Source organism: Phocoena phocoena, chromosome 3, assembly GCF_963924675.1.
Source record: "Phocoena phocoena chromosome 3, mPhoPho1.1, whole genome shotgun sequence".
Lineage (NCBI taxonomy): Eukaryota > Metazoa > Chordata > Mammalia > Artiodactyla > Phocoenidae > Phocoena > Phocoena phocoena.
In genome coordinates this window covers 56,169,571-56,187,415 of record NC_089221.1, presented here as the reverse complement: position 1 = coordinate 56,187,415, position 17,845 = coordinate 56,169,571, and the positions used below count along the sequence as shown (strand labels likewise).

General features: G+C 37.3%; 1 protein-coding gene across 1 annotated transcript in view; it reads left to right on the top strand.

Annotated features, from left to right (window-relative positions):
* Positions 1 to 12,635, top strand: part of LOC136119914 (survival motor neuron protein) — a 45,891-nt gene extending 33,256 nt beyond the window's left edge. Inside the window, exons 9-10 of the mRNA XM_065873246.1 lie at positions 6,728 to 6,753; positions 12,281 to 12,635. The gene's annotated coding sequence lies outside the window, so the exon portion shown is untranslated. The remainder of the gene's footprint in view (positions 1 to 6,727; positions 6,754 to 12,280) is intronic.
* The last annotated feature ends 5,210 nt before the right edge of the window (positions 12,636 to 17,845 follow it).

Below are 17,845 nucleotides of genomic sequence, written 5' to 3'. Positions count from 1 at the left end.
GTCCATATTCATCCATATTTTGATGTTTGTCATCAGTATTTTGTGCATGTGTGTGTGTGTATATATCCCCACTTAATATCACATTTTTAATGTTTTTACATATTCTTTCTATCAGCTTGTTTGCCTGTATGTTATGCCGCTCTTCCTTTAGTTCAGTAGCTTTTGGCATTCTCAATAACATTAGTAACTACCTTCTTATATGTAGTACTCGATTCTCTTCTGTCATAGCGTCAGGGTAACTCTCTGTGTTGTGACTATTTAATAAAAGGTTGTGGACATTATGATTCTTAGTGGATGTTTCCATGTTGCCTTGAAAAGCAAATTTCGAAAAACATCTTTTCAAAATCTATGCGTTCCTGGGAGGGATATTTTTTAAATTATATAAATCCTCACATTTAAAAGTATAGTTACCTGTATTTCATTCTTCGATTAAAGTCAGTTTTATTCAATTGAAGTTCTTCAGCTAGGTTATTCAGCTAAGTCTAAAGAGATGAATAGAAAAACTAGGCAGGGGATGAATTGGGCTGAAGTATTCCAGGCAGAGAATGCACAAGCTAGAAGCATTAGGACAGTGTGTTTCAAGGCCTAAGGCTAGCCCAAATGTCATACCACTGTTATCCGTTCTCCATCCATGTAAGTTCCCCTCTTTGCATCTGTTCTCTGCTTATTTCTATTACATAGCTTTTCACAGTATAATATCTTTATTGTTTATATATCTGTCTTTCCTGTGTCATTAGAGGCAAGGCACTACATCTCATTCTTCATCATGTCTACAGTATCTGGCATGGTTTTTTGAAGTCTAGAATGGGCTTAGAGCACAGATTGGAGGGAATGTCAAAGAAGAGAGAAAATGAAGTCAAAACAGCTTGTTTTCTGGCTTTCACTGTAGTAATTGTCCTTGTGGTTATGAAGAATCCTAGATGGAAAATTCCATGGTCTGTACCTATATTCAGAAGATAGGCAAATAGAAGGTGAGATGCCATAATTGAAGAGTACCTTCATTAAGGGATCAGCCAGAGATTACTTTATCTGAGTCATGTTGTAAGTTTAGCTTTTCTGTATGGTTGCCATTAACAGAAATAAACTACAGGTTATGAATGGTTATACAGGTTATGAATGGTTATGAATGTAAGTTATATGTTGTTTGAAGCTCTTGGTGAATGGAAAACAATGAATTCAATTCAGAAGTGAAATTCTGAAAGTTTAACCAGAGCAACTCCTGCTTCTGCAGAAATCCATGTTTATATACAGCAATCAGTAGAAGACATTCAGTATTCAGGTATTTCACAAAATACTTGGTGTTTTATCATTTTTGTGTATGAATTGTGGCCTTGCAAGAGGATTCAAGAACATTTTTACATCGCTGTCATTTTTTTTCCAAATACTTTTTTTGAGGTTAATTTATATACAGTAAAATGCACAGATTGGGACTTCCCTGGTGGCGCAGTGGTTAAGAATCTGCCAGCCAATGCAGGGGACACGGGTTGGGGAAGATCCCACATGCTGCGGAGCAGCTAAGCCCGTGCGCCACAACTACTGAGCCTGAGCTCTAGAGCCCGCATGCCACAACTAATGAAACCCGCGCTCCTAGAGCCCGTGCTCCACAAGAGAAGACACCGCAATGAGAAGCCTGCACACCGCAACGAAGAGTAGCCCCCGCTTACCTCAACTAGAGAAAAGCCTGCACGCAGCAATGAAGACCCAACGCAGCCAAAAATTAAATAAATAAATAAACTTTTTTAAAAAATGCACAGATTTAAAGTGAAGAGTTTGATCAGCTTTGAGAAGGTATACCATTGTTACTACATCAAGATAAAAGAACATTTCCCTCAGTCCAGAAGTTCCTTTGTACCCCTTTCTAGTCATTCACCACACTTACCTATCCTGGCAATCACCATTCTGACCTCTATGAACAAAGATTAGTTTTACTTAGTTTAGAACTGCAATCATACAGTACGTTCTCTTTTGCACAGGATTGTTTTAAATTATTATTACTTGTGGGTTCAGCTATTGTCCTGAGATTATATATGTAACATGTTTTGAAGACACCAAGTAATATAGTTGGAGAAGCTTTTGGAGAAACTAATTTCTTTTCTTTCTTTTTTTTAATTTTTTTTAATGGAAGTATAGTTGGATTTACAGTGTTTTAGGTGTACAGCAAAGTGATTTCAGTTATACATATACATGTATGTATACCCATTCTTTTTCAGATTCTTTTCCATTATATATTATTGTAAGATATCGAATATAGTTCCCAGTGCTATACAGTAGGTCCTTGTTGTTTATCTATTTTATATGTAATAGTGTGTATCTGTTAATCCCAAATTCCAAACTTATCCCTGTTTCCCCTTTCCTTTTTGGTAACCATGTTTGTTTTCTATGTGAGTCTGTTTCTATTTTGTAAATAAGTTCATTTTTTTAGATTCCACATCTAAGTGATATCATATGATGTTTGTCTTTCTCTGTCTGACTTACTTCACTCAGTATGGTACTCTCTAGCTCCTTACATGTTGCTGCAAATGGCATTACTTCATTCTTTTTAATGCCTGAGTAATATTCCATTGTATATGTATATACCACATCTTCTCTATCCATTCATCTTTCAATAGTCATTTAGGTTGCTTCCATGTCATGGCTATTGTAAATAGTGCTGCTATGAACATTGGGGTGTATGTATCTTTTCAAATTAGAGTTTTCTCTAGATATATGCCCAGGAGTGGGATTACTGGATCATATGGTAGCTCTATTTTTAGTTTTTTAAGGAACCTCCATACTGTAGGAGAAAGTAATTTTCTGAGCTTCGAAGTTCTGATCCTTTCATTACTAGTTATTGTGACACATAAATTGACCTTTTATATTTTAAAATGGCATATAATTTAGGGTTGAGCTGCATTCTACTTTAAATAAAACTTGGTTTCTAGGCAGAAGAAGAAAGATGTGAAGCAGTGCACCTGAATATTAATGAGTCTTTGTGTTTAGATAAATACTTCTGGTTAATCTTATTTTATATATATATATATATAAAAGATAGCATAGCTACCTTGTTTGATACCAGTCAGTTGTTAGTTAGGGGAGCAGGGATTTGATTTGAAATTTGTTTGCTTACAAACTTCATGTTTTTTCCAGTTAAGCTGCTCATCTGGAAAGTTGTACATTGTTTGGTAAAATTTGGACTCTGTAGTTTCCCTACTCTTGCCATTACCTGTAGGTAGAATTTTGACTTCTAAGATATTGTTCATTTTACTTTTACTGTAAAATTTATAATAAACATTTAAATTTGTAAAAAAAATCTTACTTTATAGAACTTGGTTTCAGTAGACTCTTAGCTCTGTGTTAGTTGGGTTTTTATTGTAAAGGAAACTAGAAACTGTCACATCATATTTTTCTTCCCTTACAAGTAATAATAGCTATATTTTTGAATGATTACTATGTGTTGCTAGGCATTGTTATTTCACTGAATCTTTTTTTTTTTAAATAAATTTATTTATTTATGGCTGTGTTGGGTCTTTGTTGCTGCTCACGGACTTTCTCTAGTTGCAGAGAGCAGGGGCCACTCTTCATTGCAGTGCGTGGGCTTCTCATTTCAGTGGCTTCTCTTGTTGCAGAGCACGGGCTCTAGGTGTGCAGGCTTCAGTAGTTGTGGCACGTGGACTCAGTCACCCCGCGGCATGTGGGATCTTCCCGGGTCAGGGATCAAGCCCATGTCCCCTGAATTGACAAGCGGATTCTTAACCACTGCACCACCAGGGCAGTCCCTCATTGAATCTTAATAGCCTCTCAAGTTAGTTACTATTATTATTCCCAAATGACTTGCTTTGGACCACATAGTAAGTGGTAGAACTCTGTATGACTTCAGAACTCTCTCCAGCTCTTAGCCCCCCAGCAACTGCTTCTGCCCGGCTCTGTGGAGTCTTGTCCTACACGTGCATAACTTAGGATTTGGGCAAGGACCTAAGTGGGAATCCTACACAGATTTTTGGGGCTCCTTCTCTTTAAGTCCCTTCCCTCTAGACCTTACCTCCTCAAATTCCATCTGCCTTATTCCAGAGCCTAGACTCCAATCCCTGTTTCTTCCCCCCACCCAGGAAGAACAGTACTCTTTACTCAGGCTCCACCTTTCATGCTGCAGTTTGGAAATTGTGTCCAGCCAAAGAGGGTGAATGCAAAGCTCACCTGTTTCCCTTTCTCAAGAATCTCACCCTGTGCTCTCTGTTGCCCAATGCCTGGAAACAGTTGCATCATAAATTGTGCCCAGTTTTATAACCTATCACAGGAAAATAAGTACACTACCAACTATTCCTCCTATTTTTAAACAAACATTTTATCATTTTTTTGAATACTTGGTTGGATGGCACAATTCATTGCATCACCTTTTCATTTTGGAACAATTTTCAGTTGTTGGATGATTTCTGAAAGATTAATCTGTTGTGATGGTTAAAACAAAATGTGCTAAACAATGATATTACACTCTCTCTCTCAAGTACATAAGGTTCATATGTCAGATTTGGGGTTATTGGTATGTGTGTGTGTGTGTGTGTGTGTGTGTGTATGTGTATATATATATATATATATATATATATATATATATATATACACTTCTCTATGACAGTAGTAGGTCTATTTTGGGCTTTTTTTGTTAAACTGTAGTTCCATAGAATTATTTTTGTGAATTGTTGATTAGTTTCATGTATTGGGCCTCAGAATCTAATTAGTGCTGTAGATCATCATGTGTTGTCATATTGCTTCCCCAAAATAATAGTTACTAAAGCCCTCATCCTTTACGCTTATCGTAATTAGAGTATCTACTTGTTATAATTTATTTAAATTATTTCTTTCTCCATTGTTATTCATGTTATAAAAGTTCTAAAATAGTTTGAATCAGTTTTTGAACATTATTCAGTTTATTCTTTTTATTCTTTTTTTGTGTGTTTTTCTTAAACTACATTGTTGTTTGTTATGTATAGCAATCTGATAGGAAAATATATTTAAATGAAAAAGTAAGATGCAGAACTGTGTGTATTTTGCTTCCTGCCATTTGTGTAAATATACATTTACATATATGCATGTGTGTGCATTGATTGTCATCTCATGGCAATAGTCTAGTTACTACTGAAGAGGGACTAGAAGACACAGGGATGTGAGGGAAACTTCACAGTATACCCTTTTGTATTTTTTCTACTTTTGTGCTGTGTACATTTACTGACAGTAAAAAAATAAATATGTAATTAAGTTAAACTTGGTAAGATATTGATATATCATCTTACTCCTTTAAATTTTTTTCTTAATATTTTTTATTGAAGTATAGCTGATTTACAGTGTTGTGTTAATTTCTGCTATACAGTAAAGTTATACATATATATACAGTCTTTCTCTTTTATTTTCCATCATGGTCTATCATAGGATACTGAATATAGTTGCCTGTGCTATACAGTAGGACCTTGTTGTGTATCCATTCTATATATAAAAGCTTACATCTGTTAACCCCAACCTCCCACTCCATCCCTCCCCCAGCCCCTTCCCCCTCAGCAACCACCAGTCTGTTTCTATATCCGTGATTCTGTTTCTGTTTCATAGATAGGTTCATTTGTGTCATACAGTAAGTCCCCCACAAACGAACCTTCAAGTTGCAAACTTTCAAAGATGTGAATGTGCCCCTCTATGCCAGCTGCTGTACTGTGCTACTGTGCTTTTCAAGGTACTGTCCTGTAAGGTTAAACATGTTTTATCTGGGGGGACTTCCCTGGTGGCGCAGTGGTTAAGCATCTGCCTGCCAATGCAGGGGACATGGGTTCTAGCCCTGGTCCAGGAAGATCCCACATGCTGCAGAGCAACTAAGCCCATGCGCCACAACTACTGAACCTGTGCCCTAGATCCTGCGAGCCACAACTACTAAGCCTGCGCACCACAGCTGTTGAGCCCACGTGCCACGACTACTGAAGCCTGTGTGCCTAGAGCCTGTGCTCCGCAACAAGAGAAGCCACCGCAATGAGAAGCCCGCACACCACAATGAAGAGTAGCCCCCACTTGCTGCAACTAGAGAAAGCCCGCATGCAGCAACGAAGACCCAACACAGCCATACATACATACGTACATACATAAAAATATTTTTTTAAGTTTTATTTTTTGTTCTTGTTTGTTTTTTATGTATAATTTGTGTGAAAAGTATTATAAACCTATTACAGTACAGTACTATATAGCCAGTTGTGTTAGTTGGGTACCTAGGCTAACTTTGTTGGACTTACAAACAAATTGGACTTACGAACGCGCTCTTGGAACAGAGCTCATTTGTTATGCAGGGGTCTTACTGTATTTTAGATTCCACATATAAGTGATATCATATGGTATTTGTCTTTCTCTGTCTGACTTACTTCACTCAGTATGGTACTCTCTAGCTCCTTACATGTTGCTGCAAATGGCATGATTTCATTCTTTTTAATGGCTGAGTAATATTCCATTGTATATGTGTACCACATCATCTTTATCCATTCATCTGTCGATGGACATTTAGGTTGTTTCCATGTCTTGGCTATTGTGAATAGTGCTGCTGTGAGCATAGGGGTACACGTATCTTTTTGAATTATGAACTTCATGGTATACCCTTTTGTATTCTATTTTTGTGCTGTGTACATTTACTGACAATAAAAAATAAATAATATGTAATGAAGGTACACTTGGTAAGCTATATCATCTAACTCCTTTAAACTTTTTTATTTTTCCATTTTTATAGGTAATTCGTATAGTGTTTTATAATAGGTAAGTACTCTTTCCTCAGTATTTCTTGGAGAACGCTTCATATCAGTATGTAGAACTGTCTTGTTTTAAACATATGCAAGATATTCTTATATACAGATGTGTACCGTACTTATTTGATTGAGCTCTTATGGATGGAAGTTTAGGTTGCTTCCAGTTGTTTGCTATTTAATACTATAGTCAGTGTTCTTTTACATAATTATTTTTGTAGATGTCTGAATACATCCTTAAGATTATCTAAATAGATTGCATTAGAATCAAGAATTAGATTATAGAATTAGAACTCCTGGATTGAAGAAGATACACATTTGTAATTTTAAAAGATTTTTGCCAAATTGCTCTCAGTAGAGATTGTATTAATTTCCATTTCCACCAACATTGAATGAGAGTCTCTGTTTCCCACAGTCTAGCCAATAATTTTTTTTTTTTTCGGTACGCGGGCCTCTCACTGTTGTGGCCTCTCCCGTTGCGGAGCACAGGCTCTGGACGCGCAGGCTCAGCGGCCATGGCTCACGGGCCTAGCCGCTCCGTGGCATGTGGGATCTTCCCGGACCAGGGCACGAACCCGTGTCCCCTGCATCAGCAGGCGGACTCTCAACCACTGCACCACCAGGGAAGCCCTAGCCAATAATTTATCAGACCTTTGGATATTTCTCAGTCTAGTAGTTGGAAATGATTGTCTCATTGTATTTATAATTTATTTATCTTATTATTGTGAAGTTCAGCACCTTTTCTTGTGTTTAAGAGAACTGTGTATCTTTTCTTATCTGAAAACTTTAGAAACATCACCGTTGCCTACTTTTCAGCTGGGATGTGTGCTTTTCCTTTTTGATTTGCAAGAATTCTTTGTGCTATGAGTTACAAATACTTTTTTCCTAGCTTGTCATTTCTTTTGACCTTGCTTATGGTTGTAGTGGTTGTTGTCATTTTGACAGAAATATTTGCTTTTTATGTAGTCATAGTGTTTAATTTTCATATAGTCAGAATCATCCTGCCTTTTCAGGCTTTTCTTCTAATGCTTCTACTGTTTAATTTTTTTCCTGTATCTATATGGTAATTTTTCCATTATCATTTTAGATATTTGTGCTTACTTTCTCTTTTCAACTTTTGCTTATAAAATTTTATCTACAGATGATCCTCATTATTCATAGATTCTATATTTGCAAATTTGCTAGCTTGCTAAAATTTATCTGTAATCCTGAAGTCATTATTTGTGGAGCCTTCACCATCATTCATGGACACATGCAGAGGGTGAAAAATTTGAGTCACCTGACAGACATTTTCAGCTAAGATAAAGCTGAAAATGTAGTGCTCTGTTTTCTTGTTTCAGCTTTCGTACTATAAACAAAGGTCATTTTCACAATCTATTTAGTTCTACATTTTTCTGTCTTTTGCACCTTTTGACTTCACTCTTTAAAATAGCCCCCAAGTATTGTGCTGTAGTGATATCTAATGTTCCCAAGCACAAGAAGGCTGTGATGTGCCTTACAAGGAGAATACATGTGTTAGATGTGTTCAGGCATGAGTTGTAGTGCTGTTGGCCATGAGTTAAGTGTTGTTGAATCAACAATATATATGAAATAGTGTGTCTTGCAACAGAAACACGCATAAGGTTATGTACTGATCAGCTGGTAATGTGACCAGAGGTTTGCAGGAACCTAGCCCTGTGTTTCTTCTAGGAGTAATGGCTCAGTATTCACAAATTCATTGTTTGTAGTGACTTTTAAAAACATAACTGCCATGAATAATGAGAATTGACTCTATGTAATTTCAAGTCATTTTACAGTTTACAGAATAAAGAGATAGTGAAAATAACTTTGTTAGCAATTTCAATGAGAATTTAAATACAGCAAACCCCAATTTTTTTTTAACATCTTTATTGGAGAATAATTGCTTTACAATGGTATGTTAGTTTCTGCTTTATAACAAAGTGAATCAGTTATACATATACATATGTTCCCATATCCCCTCCCTCTTGCATCTCCCTCCCACCCTCCCTATCCCACCCCTCTAGGTGGTCACAAACCACTGAGCTGATCTCCCTGTGCTATGCGGCTGCTTCCCACTAGCTATCTATTTTATGTTTGGTAGTGTATATATGTCCATGCCACTTTCTCACTTTGTCACAGCTTACCCTTCCCCCTCCCCATATCCTCAAGTCCATTCTCTAGTAGGTCTCTAAGGAAAAAAAAAATGTCATGAAGAACCTAGGGGTAAGATGGGAATAAAGAAACCGCAATTTTTATTATGTATTTTCCTAGTATTGAATGTTTATATATATCTCCAAATCAGATAATATTCTTTGAATGCAACTAACTGTTCATTGGCTGTTATGCATGAACCTGAAATATATTTATCTTATAAATACTGACTAATACATTTCTTTTTTTTTGAAAATTTGAATTTTATTTTATTTTTTATACAGCAGGTTCTTATTAGTCATCCATTTTATACACATCAGTGTATACATGTCCCAATCACCCAATTCATCACACCACCACCCCACCCCCCCGTGGCTTCCCCCCATGGTGTCCATACGTTTGTTCTCTACATCTGTGTCTCTATTTCTGCCCTGCAAACTGGTTCATCTGTACCATTTTTCTAGGTTCCATATATATGCGTTAATATACGATATTTGTTTTTCTCTTTCTGACTTACTTCATTCTGTGTGACAGTCTCTACATCCATCCACGACTGACTCTAAATTTTAAAGGCACCTCTGCTATGTTCTAGCTTATCATGACCTTGATTCTTCATGCACTTGGTTCGTCAAAACAGTACTTCTGAAAGCTTCTATTTGTTGGATAGACAGATGATAGCTATCCTCTGTGTTGCCTAATAGCAAAACATTTTTTTTATAGATACCAGTTAGAATGATCTTATAGTTTTTCATTTCTACATATTTACTACCTTCCAATTACTTTGTATATACATCTGTCTTCCATATCTGTCCACAAACTGTAAGTAAATTTTAGTGTACAAGCATTATAAAAGTTGAAAGAATATTGTCACATGTCCTTTTAGCAAAATGGGATGGTTCAGGTTTTTAATCATAAAATATTATATAATGAAGTCCTTCCTGTTGAAGGACTAACTAAATGATACTACCATATTTTCTTTTTTGTCCTGAGAAATATATCAGTTCCTTTATTTACAAAACAGAAACAGACTCACAGACTTAGAGAACAAACTTATGGTTACCGGGGGGGAGGGTGGGGGAAACAGATAGGGAGCTTGGGATTGATATGTACACACTGCTGTATTTAAAATAGATAACCAACAAGGACTTACTGTGTAGCATAGGGAACTCTGCTCAGTATTATGTAACAACCTAGATGGGAAAAGAATTTGAAAAAGAGTAGATACATGTATATGTATAACTGAGTCACTTTGCTGTACACCTGAAACTATTAATCAACTATACTCCAATATAAAGTTAAAAGTTTAAAAAAAAAGAAGTATATCATTTCTTGAGTTTGGGAAAATTCACCTAAGTAGAATATGTCATCTGAAGACTCATCATCTGAGACTTTACTTATATGAACAATTTCACCATTATTAGTCCAGAATAAAGATCAAAAATTTTTTCTTAAAGGGTTAGATAGTAAATATGTTAGGCCATAGTTTTCCAGCCGCTGGCCTAGATGTTACTCTCTATCCCTTTACATTCATCTTCTAATTGCTTTAATAATTTTGAAATGACTTTCTCTGTCAATTTTTTTCTCTTTGCTATTATGGACAGAAAATGAAAAAGTCTGAATTCTCAACTGTGTTCAGGGAAAGCTTTAAAAAAAAAAGACTACAAGGATTGTATCTCCATACTTCCATTAAAACTTCTTGAAAGATAATCCAGTACTTTGGACAACAGAATAAGAAAACTGAAGGATGGTGTAATAGTGATGCTTTATTTCACTACTAATGATTTATTTCATCATCGTTTTAGGTGATTCCATCCTGTCACGTCCTTATTTTAGTCTTTTGTTTTTCTTATGCATAGCTAGAGGTCGCTGGTGAATGTATTATCTACTGCTATGTAACAAATTACCCTAAAATTTAGCACCTTAAAACAGCAAATATTTATTTATCTTTAGTTTCTGTGGGTCAGGAATGTGGGGCAGCTGAGGTGGGTGGTTCTCCTAAGGCTGCAAATCAGGTCGTCAGCCTCAAGGCAATAGTCATCTCACAGTTCTACTGGGGCTGGAGGATCTGCTTCAGGCTCACCCAGATGGTTGTTAAGAGGCTCTCTTGCTACCTGGCGTTCTCCATAGGCAGCCTGAGAGTCCTCACAAACTGATAGCTGGCTTCTCCAAAGTGGGCGATCCAGTACAGAATGAGCAACACCACATGTACTTTTATAACTCAGTCTCTGAATCACACACCATCACTTCCACCTTTTTCTATTCTTTTGACGTAAGTGCAACCCACGGCCAACTGGAGGGGATTAGACAAGGGCAGGAATCACTGGGGACCATCTTGAAGACTGGCTACCACAATGAGTTAAAATAAAATATATCCTGGGATGAAGAATAACAAAATGTTTCAAGATAAGGGATAGTAAAATCACTAAGATTCTATATTGTAGATTTATAAGAGTCCAGTAGAGTTACAGCATAATTGCAAGATAGGAGTTTTGTTTATTTTTTTTAATAAATAAATTTTCTCTTTGTTCTTTGGCAGACCTCTAAGAGTGAGTCATGAATGTAAGGACAAATAGTTAGAACTGATCGAATAAGAAACTCAAAAATTGGGAATTCCCTGGTGGTCCAGTGGTTAGGACTCGGTGCTTTCACTTCCATGGCCCAGGTTCAATCCCTGGTTGGGGAACTAAGATCCAAAAAAAACAAAAACAAAAACAAAAAAAATTAAAATTGGGTTCATTGGGCCCAGATGACATACTCGGGATTAATTTCCACTTTCTGCTTTCCTTAGAAGTTTTTAAAAATTTTCTTCCTATCTGTTGTTTATTAAAATGGATATTTCAGGACCATAAATTTTTCTCTGACAATTTAGTTGTATTCTGTAGAATTCTTATTTTCTAGATATTCCAAATTTCAAAATTTTGTTTTTAACTCTAGAAATGTTTTAATTTCAGGTTAATTTCAGTTAATTAATTTTTAGGTTAATTTTAATTTCAGTTAGGTTTAATTTCTAGTTTTGTTGTATTGTAGTTATAGAATGTTGTTTGTATTGTTCTAATTACTATTTTTTTAACACATAATTTTGATCATTGTTTTTAATATGTTTTAAATTCTGTTAGGACATCTCAAATACCAGTGCTCCTTAAGAATTTTTTTAAAAAATACTCTTGCCCATTTATTCCTTCAAATGAATTTCACAATTAATTTGTCTAAATATCTAACTATCCCGTAAAGATTGAAATTAGTATTGTTTTTTACACTAGCATATTTTTATTCTAATTTTATTTACCATGATGCATGTGTTGCTTTATGTTTTCTTCTTTATGATTTTATAAGAAAATAGATTTTTCAATTTCATAATTGTATGTAGACTTTTTATCTTTCGGATTCAGGTGCAGCTCTCTCCCAAGGAGGATGGTATATTGATGTGCCCTGGTCGATGTGAACAGAAGTTTCATCATTTTCTTCGTGAACACTTGGATGGGTGCATGTCGTCATTTCCGCTTGTTGCATGTGACTCATGCTTAAATAACCAGTTAGCTATTTTGAGGCAATAATCAGTTTGAATAACTGAACCATGGAAATATGAGTGATTAAAAGAAATTCAAGGTCACACACAGTGCAGAAAGTCAATCTGTCGAAATCACAACTGAACCCATTTGTATATTGTAACTTTCTTAGTAAGTATGTTAAGATTTTTATCAATGCCTTTAAAAATAAATAACTTTTTTTTTTTTTAAACCTTGACTATCTGAATGTTTTTCTTTGGAATATATATGGTAGGTTGGAGTCTGTCTAAAGATGTAGAGAAAACTACTCAGGCTTATTCGGGTCAAGGGTAATATTGTAAAGATACAACCAATTGTAAAACAATGTTGCTGGTGATCCAAGGTTAGGGAACAAAGCCCAGCTGAAGCTGAATGTCAGAGGACTGGACCTGGCCAGTCAGGAACCAAGGCTGTGTTCTGTTGCTTGGATGTCATATTGTCATTCTCCTCCTGCACCTTTTCTTATCTGTCTGCCTCTCTTCTAGCCTCCTCCACACCCTCCTCATGCACACTGCCTAACAGGATTGCCCAGGCCATTCTCTCTTCATCATTACCTTGCAGTTCCATCTACCATCCATTTGACTGTATCTGTGTCTCTCAGTTCAGATTCTCTGGAGAGGTAGAACATAGTACTGTTTTAGTTTAGTCTAAAGGATTGGTGTTCATATGCCTGAGATTCTCCCTAGTCCATTTAGCTGTGGGAGAAGATGCTAATATGTCAGTGTTATTTCTTTCAGAGGTTTTGCTTGGGTGAACTGCATGTGCCTAGCATATTAGTAGCTGCCCAGTATTTTTTGAGTAAATAAGTGAATATTCAAGTGCCTGGTAAGTAAGCTTCGCAGAATGGAATGTTCTATGGATTAAGCTTTTTTGTACAGGTAAGTAGAGTTTTATCATTTTTCATGACAATTAGCTAATATTTTATATTAATTGCCTAAAATATGCCAGGTTAAATTTAGTTATGAAGGTAGCTTATTTGCTTTCTAAGGTTTTTGGATGTTACCTCCCTTAATATTGTACCTAATACAGTTGGAGAGTAGTTGAAGGTTCAGGAAAGTCATTCATTTCAGCAAATATTTATTCACCTTTGTGTTAGGCACTGTTCTAGGTGCTTGGGAACAAAACAGATGAAAGTTCCTGCCTAGAGTGGTGGGAACTAGCTAGTAAACAAGCGAAATTTATAAGGTAGCATGTAGTGATTCATGTCGCAGAGAAAAGGGAAACAGGAAAGGGAGTTGGCAGAGTGGGATTGGAAGCAGGGATGCTTTTTTAAAAAAGAACAGGGAACTCCTAATTGAGGTGACATTTGAGCAGAGATCTGCAGAAAATGAGAGCCATTCACATAAGTGAAGAACCTCCCAAGCAAAGAAAATGACAGGTGCAAAGGTCCTAAGACAAGAGTGTGTTTAGCATGTTCAGGGAACAGCAAAGAAACCAGCTTGCCTGGAGTGGAAGTGAGCAAGGAGGAGAGATTAAGGTCATATGTAGGCCATTGCAAGGTCTTCAGCGTTTCTTGGGAATCCATTGGAAGGTTTTGAACCAAAGGTGTTGCATGATCGGATGCATAAAAAGAGGCTTCTGGGGGGACTTCCCTGGGGGTCCAGTGGTTAGGACTCTGGGCTTCCACTGCAGGGAGCACGGGTTTGATCCCTAGTCGGGGAACTAAGATCCCACATGCCGAGCAGCGTGGCCCCCCAAAATAATAATTTAAACAAAAAAGAGGCTTCTGACTGCTTTGTTGAAAATAAACCATAAGTTTCAAGGGAGAGAGAGCAGGCCGAGTAGGGCTTGGATCTGAGTGTATTTTCCAAGTGGAGCTCAGGATTTGCCAGTAGGTTCCATGTGGAGTATGAAAGAAAGGAGTCAAGAATGACCCCCAAGGTTTTTGGCCTGAGCAAGTGGGAGAATAAAGTAATGAGATAGGGACTTCCCTGGTGGTGCAGTAGTTAAGAATCCACCTGCCAATGCAGGGGACACGGGTTCAAGCCCTGGTCCGGGAAGATCCCACATGCCATGGAGCCACTAAGCCCATGCGCCACAACTACTAAGCCTGCATGCCTAGAGCCTGTGCTCCGCAACAAGAGAGGCCACCACAATGAGAAGCCCACACACTGCAATGAAGACCCAACACAGCCAAAAATAAATATGCTTATATAAAGTAATGAGATGGAGAAGTCTGCATAAAGAGTACTTATGTAGAAAGGAAGGAGGAGTTGGGTTTGGACCTGTGTAGTCTGAGGAGTTGGATATGAGTAAAGTGTTCAAAGGAGAGACCTGGGATAAAGATGAAATTTTAGAAGTTAGCATAGATCTAGAATTTAAAGCTGTTCATCAGGATGAGATAGCCGAGGAAGTGCATATAAATAGAGATGTTAGAGGAGAACTCTGGGGTACTCCCAATGTTTAGAGATCTGATGCGAGAAGCAGTAAGAGACTGAGATGGAGCTCTCAATTAGGAGGAAACCCAGAGTGATGCCCTGGAAGCCAAGTGGAGAAAGTGTTTCGAGGAGTGATGGGCCATGTCAGAGCTACCAATAGGTCAGATGCTGCCAGCAAGTCACATAGGATGAGGACAAAGAAGTATTTGTTGAATTTAGCAGTGACCCTCATAAGGGCTGTTTTGGTGCAATGGGGGAGGTGGTAGAGAATGGAAAAGAACAGCTGAAGACAGCACATGTAAACAACTCTTTCAAGAATCTTTGTATTTCTGAATTTTTGTTATATTTGGGTATTAGTGAAATTATATTTGACATAACTTTAGAATTTTTTGTGAATCTTGGTGTATATTTGTGTATGTGTGTAAATTTTTTAATATAAGATTTCTTACTGTGGGTCATGGTGAAAAAAGGGTTTAACAAATATGGGATTAGAACAAGAAGGTGAAGAGAATGTTTAGAAAAGAGGTAAAGGATATGGGAGATGTTACTCATGTGAGCACAGGGGAAGGATTTAGGGAGTTGGAGAAGGTTGGGATATGTGATCAGAAAGAAGTTTTGAAGCATAAGGATGAGTGTCAGGGCAATGAGGGATGACCTAGGAGTCCTGTGGAAATTGATGTATACTGGAATAAAGGGCATAGTGACCTTATGATCCAGAAATAATCCATTCTCTGTAAAGGGCCAGGGTAAATTAGTTTAGCTTTGTGGGCCTCTAAAAATGTAAAAAAAAAAAAAATTCTTAGCTTATAGGCTGTGGTCATACTTTGCTGCCCCCTGCTTTTTTTTGGGGGGGGGGCATGCCACATGGCTTATGGGATCCTAGTTCCCAGACCAGGGATTGAACCCAGGCCCTCAGCAATGAAAGTGCAGAGACCTAAACTCTGGACCACCAGGGAATTCCCACTGCCCCCTGCTTTATACTAGAAGCCCTTGGTAGAAGCTCTGGACAAATAATTTGCATGGAGTTCTGTTATTTTTAAAAGTATTTTTAATAGTACATGTATACGGTACAGAATTCAGATGATTATATGCAGGATAAAGCAAACCTCCCTACCGTGTCCACTAGCTATCCTGCTCCCCTCCCTGGAATCTATCATCATTTACAGTTTCTTAGTTAAGAAGTTTTCTATGTATGAACATGCAAGTACATATATGCTCTCAGTCAATCTTAAATTTAACTAGATTCATTTTCCTTGAGGTTTGAACTATGAAATGTAATACTTGTACCACTTATGACGTTATTGCCTTCATATCCAAATCCAGCCTTCACTGCCTACTCTGCAGTAATGAATCCGGACCCTGTAACTACCCCGCCTTGTCAGCAGGTACAGTGTAAAGCTTCGTCAGTAGAGGGCGCTGGTGAGACACAGGAGGGGCAAGGGACTACTTTTCTTGGGTCCAGTGTGCCTCTCTAGCAGACACCTGCAGCACATGGTTTCTCCAGCCTTGTGCAGTGCCTGCCTTCAGCAGTGGCCAGCAGCACTCAGCAGCCCCACGTGGATGGCTTTCCCTGGCACCCCCAAAACACTTCCTAAGCAAAGTGCTCCAAGCTTATACCTTCTTGGGCTGCACCTCTTTGATTAAGCCAACCTCTCTGTTGTCCATGACTGTGTCAAAGTCTAGGTCTCAGCCCTGGGGTACTTTCTTTGGGTGCTGTCTCTCAGCCTAGCATGAAGAGCCATAAGCTCTTCCCTATACCTGCTTAGAGTTCTCAATTTCATAATCAATCCTCATTACTCCAGTTTCCTGTTCCAGTGAATAACTCTTTATAGTAAACTTTCCCCAAATTACTGTGTGGTTTCTATCTCCTGATTGGACTCTGGTACAAAACTTAAAACCTTTCTGATTAGAAAAGCATTAGATACAAAATCAGACAAGAAGATAATCCATCTCCTAGATTACCTTCTAGTAATCTCACCCTCCAGAGCAACTATTAATGTTGTAATGCTAAACTAGTTTTATGCTTTATTTTAAATATAAAAATAAAAACAGCTACTTGTAAAACAGAAAGCAGTACAAAAAGGACGAAAGTAAAAAATAATACCTTCCTGTCCCTTTTCTACCCACTTAAAATAGTTACCACTATTAACATTTCCTTGTGTATTCTTCCAGAAATTCTTAATGCATCTAGAAACATGAGAGTATAGTTTTTAAACAAATGGAATCATACCATATATACCGTCCCTGTGTTTATGGTAAAAATAAAAATTAAGGTAAAAGAATGGTTGTTTTCCAACTTATACTAGCATTATGAATTTGGATTGGCCTTCTAACCATTCAGGAAACTCCGTTGATTAACTGGTAGGAATGAAATTTTGGACACAGGCACAGATGTAGACATTCACATCAAATGTAATACCTTGAACATTATGAAGTCACTGACAAAATATGTTCTCCCTGAGCAAAGTGGATTCATAAGAAAATTTTAAGGCCATTATAAATGCATATGTTGGACTCTTAAACGCGGTTATCTAAAAAAACACTGATACTCAAGATTCTTGAAAACACAGATTTAGCTAATTTCCAATAATGCTAAATTCTATTCTACACTTTTTTGCTGTTACAATAAACATTGAATCAAAAGCCTCTAGAATACAGGCATTTTCCCTAAATCCTATTTCTTCATATCCAACACAGTTGGTAAAGGGAAGGTATAAGTAAACCTTACTATACCAAAGTTAATTAGATGTATAAAACAGACCCTACAAGGATTAAGGAATATCTCTTGTCTCACCTATGTGTGAAAGTGATTCAGTCCTTAAGTTAGCCATTTTCTAATAACTTGAATACTCCTTTCATATTGTGGCTTTAAGATAGATTGGTACACCTCTCCCTACCCCCTTCTCTGTGGCTTTGTTACTGTTTACCATAGTTAGCCTGAAAGGCTGACGCTGACCCTGGGTAATGAAGAGTTAGATGCGTAAACTTGATTAAAGGTCTGATCTTCGGTTGGGGAGGATCATTAGGGACA